Source organism: Rhinopithecus bieti, unplaced genomic scaffold (genome assembly GCF_001698545.2).
Source record: "Rhinopithecus bieti isolate Rb0 unplaced genomic scaffold, ASM169854v2 scaffold_1017, whole genome shotgun sequence".
Classification (NCBI taxonomy): Eukaryota; Metazoa; Chordata; class Mammalia; order Primates; family Cercopithecidae; genus Rhinopithecus; species Rhinopithecus bieti.
In genome coordinates this window covers 6,725,686-6,734,680 of record NW_016803657.1, presented here as the reverse complement: position 1 = coordinate 6,734,680, position 8,995 = coordinate 6,725,686, and the positions used below count along the sequence as shown (strand labels likewise).

The 8,995-nt window shown below is 50.8% G+C and overlaps 1 pseudogene; it reads right to left on the bottom strand.

The window, feature by feature from the left end:
* Positions 1-618: 618 nt before the first annotated feature.
* Positions 619-2,672, bottom strand: LOC108542390 (uncharacterized; annotated as a pseudogene).
* Positions 2,673-8,995: the final 6,323 nt, after the last annotated feature.

The window sequence follows — 8,995 nt, the reverse complement described above, 5'->3', positions numbered from 1 at the left end:
TTCTTTTGACTGAACCATTTTGAAAGTTAGTCATTGTGATATTTTACCCCCAAATACTTGAGCATTCATCTGTTGAGAACAAAATCATTCCCCTTCAGTTCCCACATGGACGAGATGTAACAATCACATAGCACCATTATCTAATACGTGGTCCATATAAAGTTTTCCCAGTATGTCTAATAATGTTGTTTATACCTTCTGTTGTTTGTTTTTATCCAAGCACCACAACTGCTTTTAGTTACTATATCTTTTGTTTTAAAATCTGGACTAGCTCCCTTTTGTTTTTTTCTTTCTATGTCAGAGACATTTTGAAGTATTTATGTCACCTTTACAGAATGTTCATCAAGTGGCTTTTGTTAGATTGTTTCCTCAAATTTGACAGTATTAAAGAAACACTGCCTCCGTGATATTGTCTGAACCAGTTCATCACATCAAGACACATGATTGACACAATAATGCTGTGTGCCACTCGGTGCATCATAGCAGGATACATGAGGCACATATGTGCTGCCATGCACTCCTCAGTGCATTACTGCAGGGCGTGTGGGCGGGGCCAGGTGTCACAGTCCCAGCAGGTCTCTCTGCCCTCTAGACAGTGGCTGGATAGGCTCTGGACACCTACTCCGTGCAGCCTGGGCAGCAGCTGGAGATGATGCGGGGAGGGCTGCTCAGCTGGGGCTGAAAGGTGAGGAGGACAGGGCTGGGCTGGCCGCCTTGTGGAGATAGCGGGACATGTTGAGGGAGAGTCAGACCAGGGATGCAAAGCGTGAGGAGAAACTGCAGAGCCGTGCACGGCCTCAGCTCCCTTTCTGAGGCCCCGTTGATGTGAGTGCTTTCAACAAGCCTTCGAAGGAATCTCTGCTGCTTGCAGCCAAAAAGNTTTCTATGTCAGAGATATTTTTGAAGTATTTATGTCACCTTTACAGAATGTTCATCAAGTGGCTTTTGTTAGATTGTTTCCTCAAATTTGACAGTATTAAAGAAACACTGCCTCCGTGATATTGTCTGAACCAGTTCATCACATCAAGACACATGATTGACACAATAATGCTGTGTGCCACTCGGTGCATCATAGCAGGATACATGAGGCACATATGTGCTGCCATGCACTCCTCAGTGCATTACTGCAGGGCGTGTGGGCGGGGCCAGGTGTCACAGTCCCAGCAGGTCTCTCTGCCCTCTAGACAGTGGCTGGATAGGCTCTGGACACCTGCTCCGCGCAGCCTGGGCAGCAGCTGGAGATGATGTGGGGAGGGCTGCTCAGCTGGTGCTGGAAGGTGAGGAGGACAGGGCTGGGCTGGCTGCCTTGTGGAGATAGCAGGACATGTTGAGGGAGAGTCAGGCCAGGGATGCAAAGTGTGAGGAGAAACTGCAGTGCCGTGCACGGCCTCAGCTCCCTTTCTGAGGCCTCGTCGATGTGAGTGCTTTCAACAAGCCCTCGAGGGCATCTCTGCTGCTTGTAGCCAAAAAGTACTGACCACCAGAAGAGCCAGCCCCTGCAAGGGGACAGAGGCATGGTGGCCATCAGGAGGCAGGCAAACCCCAGAGAAGGAGGCCATGGATGTGGCAGTGGACGACCGGTGTGTGATCTCAGCGCCACAGGTTACTGGTTTTGTGGCAAGATGTGGACCTGCTGACAGCTTGGCTTCCTCGTCTGCAGAGTGTGACAGTGACATTCCCTACCTCATTAGACAGATATTAGGATGCAGTGAGGCGGGTGCTCAGCCCCATTGTGGACACATAGCATCGATGAACACCAGCTCTTACTGGATCATTCCCTTATGCTGGGAGGAAAGAAACGATTTGGATTTCGTCTGTGTAGAAGTCCAGCTATCTGCATGTGTGTTCAGAGAACGTTCTCATATCTCAGGAGTGAAACCAAAGCATCCCCTGTATATCTTTCCCCCATCCCCACTCGTAGCCTCGGATTCTCTGCACAGCTTTAGGTAAAGGAGCTGATGGGGAATCGGATGCCTGACCCGGAGTCCTCACTCTGGGGCCCGAGCTTAGACTAACTTCAGGTTCAGCTGAGAAGGCCTCTGAACTGTGACTCCACGCCGTGGCCGCCTGCCCTTTGCCCTTCTGGAGGCTGGTGCTTGCCTGGAGGAGGGCTGGCAGCAGAAATGCAGCTGACCAGGTTGCATTTTCCGTACGGCGAACTCAAGGGGATACCCGTGGAGACTCATTTCTCGTTTCAGTTTTCAATGATTTGGTGGAGAAGCTCCTCTGGTGAATGGACTTGGGATTTCTTGGAGCTGCGCTGCGGGTCCTCGGTATGGCTTTCGACCCGTGCTGCGCGGGCGCTTGCACTTCCTCTGGCGGGGCACGGGGTGGCGCTCCCGGGTAAGGCAGCGGCCGGAGGAGCCGTGAGCTAGGCGCTGCCTCTCCCGCTGAAGCCGGATCCAAGGCCACCGTGACGGGGACCCGCCATCCAGGTAAGACGTGTTCTTTTCTTGTTCCTTGGCGAATCGATGGGGACCAGGCTTCCCCAGGAACAGGGACCGCGGGGCTCGCCTGACCAGTGGGGTCTCCATCCTTTTCTGTGTTGACAAAAGACAGGAACAGACATCGCCTGAAATCTTCCCACCTCCGTGAGGGAACCTTCGTCTGGGAACGCGCTGCAGAGAAGTGATCGCTGAGTGAGGAAGGAGGTGCCAGGCCTCATTAATCATACCTCGGGAGGCACTGCTGGGAAGGTTCTTTGTTTAAAGAAACACTCATTTTTTTAAATTAATTTATTTATTTTTTTATTTAAGTTCTAGGGTACATATGCACAACGTGCAGGTTTGTTACATATGTACACATGTGCCATGTTAGTGTGCTGCACTCATCATTTACAATAGGTATATCTCCTAATGTTCTCCCTCCCCCATTCCCCCACCCCACAACAGGCCCCGGTGTGTGATGTTCCCCTTCCTGTGTCCAAGTGATCTCATGGTTCAATTCCCACCTATGAGTGAGAACATGCAACGTGCGCTGTTTGGTTTTCTGTTCTTGGGAGAGTTTGCTGAGTTTAAAGAGCACTTGGTGCAGACTTGCTGTGGCCATCGCCTTCAACAGCTCATCTGTAGGAGGTGCAGGCTGAATTTACACCTGAGTGTCATCCATGTGTGCCTGCCGGGCAGAGGAGACAGGTGAGGCCTTCCCACCGCAGGGCTTTTGCTGGAAGTTCTTCGTGTCGGCTAGAGGGGTGTGGTTTGGTTTATAGCCACACCAAGTCATTTTAATAAAACTCAATTAACTGTGTTGCCTTGCAGGCTCCGAGTGTTACAGGCAGACCCGAGTCCGAGTCTTCCTACCATTCATTGTCCCCTTCTGGATTTCCTAGGGACCCAAGATACGATGGCATCAATGTCAGTTAACTTGGCACTGTTTAAAATAGATCTATGATCAAATCTTAAGTTTTTCCAAATAAGACCCTGGATGAATGCAGAAAGGTCATTTGATTACTTTAAAATAAGAGTATTTTATGTTAAGTTTGAAAAAGCCAGTCATAAAACTAAACCCTGTACCAATGAATACTGTTCGTGAAGCCAGCAGCACAGGCTTATTATGATAAATACCAAACACCACCATTATGAGTAAGCTCATTTATTTTCAAAGCACTTTGCAATCATTAATTGTTCACGTCTGTGAATACCCCCGAGACAGACAGTATTATTAACTCCATTTGAAAGGAAGAAAACTAAGGCACAGAAAACCCGTAATTCATTGCCCTGAGGGGAAAAGGAGACACCAGGAACACTGGCTGTCCTTTCACTGCATCTTCTGTTTGGTAGAGATCCGGGGACGTCCGGAACATCCACACTCTCTCTCCCACTGACGGCCATGCCACCATCTAGTGCTGCGTTGATTTTTCCTTTCAATCTCAGGATAATCACATCGATGTAGCACTTGGCAGGTTTGTTATCTCAATGTCTATTATCTCAAAAATTAATCCTCATAGCAACCTTAGAAAGAGGCAATATTAGCCCCATTGCATAGGAAAATGAAGGATCAGTGAGAAAGTGACAGGTCTGTCACTGGTGATGGAGGACAGGGCCATTGCGGTGAGTCAGGCCTCAGCTGCAGGTCTGAGTTTATGCCATTGCCCCCATCTGTGGGGTCCAGGAGGCTGCTGTCTAAGCAGAAGGCATGGCCCATTATGGGCCATGGGTGGTGGGCACAGAATTGAGTCATCTGACTGCCTTCCCACCCACCTGTGCGTGTTGTTTGTTTTATTTAAGTCCTGTGAGCGTAGTTTAGGACCTTGTCCCTTCCCACAGCATAGCACAGAAAATTGGGCAAGTCCAGACCATGACTAAATCCACTTAAAAAACCCCACCCCCCAAGACAGGTGGATTCTCTCCCTCTCCGCTTGAGATATGATGTTGCCTTAAATGGTCCAGCAGTCGCGGAGTCTCAGGGGATCTCTCTGCCTTAGTTGGTGTATTCCAGTGCTGCTGGGTGTGTATTTCCAGGTCTTGCTTTTATCCTTTTATTGTTTAAAGCAATTGATAATTCCAATTTCTCTGGCCTGCATGAAATTTATAAAATAAATGGACATAATAGGAAGTATATATTTTATGGAGCCACCGCTATGTGCGAGACATTCTGCTAGGGAGGCTGAGGGTCCCACAGCTTCCAAGGACTGGTCCTGGCCTAATGGAGCTCACAACAGATTGAGAAGGGAGGACGGACACTGCTGACACAGCCCACACTGCCCAGTGCCAGGTGCAGGAGGGGCAGTGGATGCAGGGGACTGTGGGGAGGGTGTGCTGAGCCTGGGCCCTGGCTCCCTTTGGGAGCCTCTCAGCCACTCTGCTGTCTTCCTCCATGCATGGCCTGGGCCACATTGTGTGCTGTGGAGTTGTTGGATCAGACCTGGATGCTGCAACCCAAGGAGAGAGAGGAGGACAGAGCCCGGGAGAAGAACAGCACTCGGCAGCCTGACCCCTAAAAACCAAACACAACAGAAACCAAGCCAATGGCAATGGTTGAGAAGAACCAAGCCAGCGTGTAGGGGAGGCCAGGGTGTTGCCCTGGGCATCCAGGGTGGAGGGACTCGAGGAAAGGAATGACCAGAAACACAGCTGGGGAGGCCCAAAAGGCCAGGGTCTCAGGTTGAACTGTCTCAGGGGTCCCAGGGGACTGACCAGGGAATGAATCGTCAGAAGTGGTCAGAGCCAGATTCCTGGAGGACATGTGCTGTGGCTCAGGATGGAGAAAAGGTGGGCTGAGGTGGGGACGGTTGGTGCAGGCCGGTGCACGAAGGCTTCTGGACGAGGAGAAACTTTACAGCCCATGTCCTGGAGGGGCCACAGACAGGAGGCACCGGGTGCTGGAAACCACAAGCTGCTGCTTTTCATTGGTGAAGAGGGGAGTGGGGAACATAGGGCGAATTTCAGAGTCTACTGTGAAGAGGAAGGATTTACCTGACATGGCGTTGCTGCGTGATCTGGGCAAAGCGAGGGGAGCTGGTTTTCGAGGAGTGAAGAGATAGGGTGGGGAGGGGGAGATCTGGACATGGGTTTGGGAAACATGAGGGGATCCAACTGCAAGAGACCAGAGGCACCCTCAGGACAGTGGAGCTGGTTCTTTACTCTGCAAATAAATCTCACTTTTCTACATCTCAACACATGAGGCGGCTCATCCCAGTTTCTTGTTCTTTCTCTAAGGGGGTTTGGCCTTCCATTGCCTCTAAATGGGAGAAAAGCTAATGGGGCTCACGTCCATGGAGGGGAGCTCAGGATGAGGCTGGTGGTTCAGGCATCCTATGAGCCCAAGAGGAGGCCGCTGGCCTTGTGGTGTTTATAGAGACATGCAGCGGCTGTGATCCACATTGGGGGTGAGAAACAAGATGTGAGGCTGCAGACGCCCGAGAGGCACTGTGGGGGCAGCACCCCACAGGCAGAGGCAAACGGTGGGCATGCAGTGTCCCTTCCCATCTGGTGTCCACTGGCGGCTGGCAACCCCATGTGGAGACCTTTGGTGCCTGCGCTATCCCCACCCCCTTTTACCCAGGGCCCCTGATGTGCTCGGCTCTGCCTGGCACGAATCCCAACAACTCTCCCTGCCTCCTGCTTGTGCGAAATGAGCAAATGTGAAATTGCCCAGGATTGAAGAGCTCAGGAACCTTGAATTCCAAGAGCCAGGGAGAAATACTTTGCTGTTCTTTAGACCCAACAAACCAAATCTGTTAACACCAAGCCTTCCTTCCCAAGACAACCCTCCCTTTTGATGGTCCTAAGGTGTTGCCACCTAATTTCATGACTTTTGCCACTGCAAAGGCGTCCCAAATTCGTACCGGGGCCACGCCTCTCAAAGCAGATGCACGAAGGAGTCCAGATTCTCCTCTCCAGACGCTCGGGCAGTGCATCGGAAGTGAATCTGAGATTAAACTCATGTGTCTTAGCTCCTCAATGCTCACCTTCATCATTTCTTGAACCTACGTAGTAGCATGTCCTGGTCTTCTTGGCAGTCTCCTTAGGGATGTAGGGGAAAGGCAGTTTTCATATCAACTCTCTTTATGTTGCCATGAATTGGCTGCTTGCTGACTAAACTTCTCAGACAAAAATCACACACTTCCCGAGTATTCACCCTTTCACACCACAGTCACCTGCTCTAGTATTTGCACACAGTTACATTATTATCAAAACTGCAGTTCAACTAAACGCTCCAAGTGCAGGTGAAGGTCTGTCCTCAAGGTTAATTTGGCCCCGGTCTGAGGCAGCAGGGGACAGTTGACTGTGGTCAGCAGGGCCTGAACCCCAGCTCTGGAGCCTGCGAGCCACCCTGAGGGTGCAGAAATCTGAGTACCTGGGGCCATGTGCAAAGTGTGGCCATGTCACAGCTGTGGCTTCAGCATTCAGAGCCTCTGCCTCCACTGGGGATTAATGCAGGTTTCCAACATCTCTGTTTGGTCAGTGCTGATCTTTTTCCTAACTGGCGACTTATTGGTTCCAGGAGAGTACTGCGCAGGCTGCAAATGTCTGCATTAAAATAGCTCTGCTGGCTAAGACGGGACAGAAGCAGACAGCAGGTGGAGGAGACACACTTTCCTATCCAGCAGAACCTGCGGCAAGCTCCACAGCGCTCTCCAGTCTTGCTTCCGGGAAGGTGGTTAATTCCATCTGGTCAGTATTTCCACACCGTGCGAGCCTCCACTTCCCTCTACGTGTTCTCTGAGACCCACCCTCCTGGGCTTGCCACTTAAATGAGTCCAGAATTGCCTCACCACCCTTTTACTTGCAGAACCTGGCCTTCGTGTTGTGGGGATGAATAGGAAAGAAAGTTGCTTCAGGAAATGGCCAGAAAGGGGTTCCACGGAACTGGCTTATGAAATAGTTTTGCAGAATCTGTACTTAGTAAGCTGGAAACAAAGGCAAAAGAAAAAATAGGAAATCTTATTGTAGAAAATACACTCTGCAGTGTTTGAAAAGGCTGTTCTTGTTAAATTAACCCATTAATAAATACAAACCACTTAACATTTGCTTTTTAATTTTTGTATCTTTTTGTAGAGATGGGGTTTCACCATGTTGCCCAGGCTGGTGTCCAGCTCTTGAGTTCTAGTGATGCACCAGCCTCAGCCTCCCAAAGTGCTGGGGTTTCAGGGATGAGCCTTCATGCCTGGCTTGGTTTGCTGGCTTCTGAGAGGACCAAGAGGAAAGCCCCTGCTGGCTGCTGGGTGGTCATTATGGGCCAGCTCCCCTCTAGGCTTCGTTCCAGGCATGTCACAGGTGCCATTCCCTAATCGTTTCAATAATTCTGCCATGTAGGCATTAGAATCCCCGAGTTTCACAGTTTTGATTTTTTTTTTTTTTTTTTTTTTTGAGATGGGGTCTCACTCTGTCACCCAGGCTGGAGTGTGGTAACGTCATCTCGGTTCACCTCCACTTCCAGGGCTCAAGTGATCCTCCTATCTCAGCCTCCTGAGTAGCTGGGACTACAGGCTTGCACCACTGCATTTAGCTAATTTTATGTATTTCTTGTAGAGATGGGGTTTCATCATGTTGCCCAGGCTGGTCTTGAATTCCTGGGTTCAGGTGATCTGCCCTCCTTGGCCTCCCAAAGTGCTGGGATTACAAATGTGAGCCACCACGTCTGGCTAGTTTTGATTAAAAAAATAAAAATAAAAATTATAGTGAGGCCGGGCAAGGTGGCTCATGCCTGAAATCCCAGCATTTTGGGTGGCTGAGGGGGAAGGATCACTTGAGGTCAAGAGTTTGAAACCAGCCTGGCCAACATGGTGAAACCCTGTCTCTACTAAAAGTACAAAAATTAGCCAGGCATGGTGTCTGGCACACACACGTAATCCCAGCTACTCAGGTGGCTGGGGCACGAGAATTGCTTGAACCTGGTAGGCGGAGGTTGCAGTGAGCTGAGATAGTGCCACTGTACTCCAGCTTGGGCAATGAAGTGAGAATCTGTCAAAAAAAAAAAAAAAAAAAAAAACCCTTCTCCCTCCTTTGAGGTAAAGGCTGGCGAGTGGCTGAGCCTGGGTGGTACTCAGGTCCGGCTGGCTCCAGCGCCTGAGTGCTCAGTGCCCCACACGCCCCTCTTAGTGCCCCTCTTAGTGGCCCTGCTCTTCCTGCGCAGTGGCATAGTGGGGGCTGCAATGTGACTGCACGCCTCCACACACACCCACTCACGTGGCTGGCCTCCTGCTGCCCAGGGCCTTCTGGGAACTGTGCAGGTGCAACCTGTTTCTCTTGGAATGGAACAGAGCCAGGGGTGGGATGGGAAATGTGCTCAGCTCAGCGTCAGGGCAGGCGGCACGGGGGAGGGGCCCTGCAGGAACTGCCGTGGGGATGGGAATGTTCTGGGCTGCGGGGAGGCTCCTAGCCTGTTGTCTCGGGAGCTGGCACGTGCCAGTCCTTACTGTGTGTCCCCGCCACGTGAACATGAAGGTCCTGGCTCCAGCTCATTCCTGACTATTCAGAGCTTGGGGACATTGCCTCTGCTCTCTGACCTCAGTTTTCTTCTGCAAAATGGGCTTTTTTTTTTTTTTTTTTTT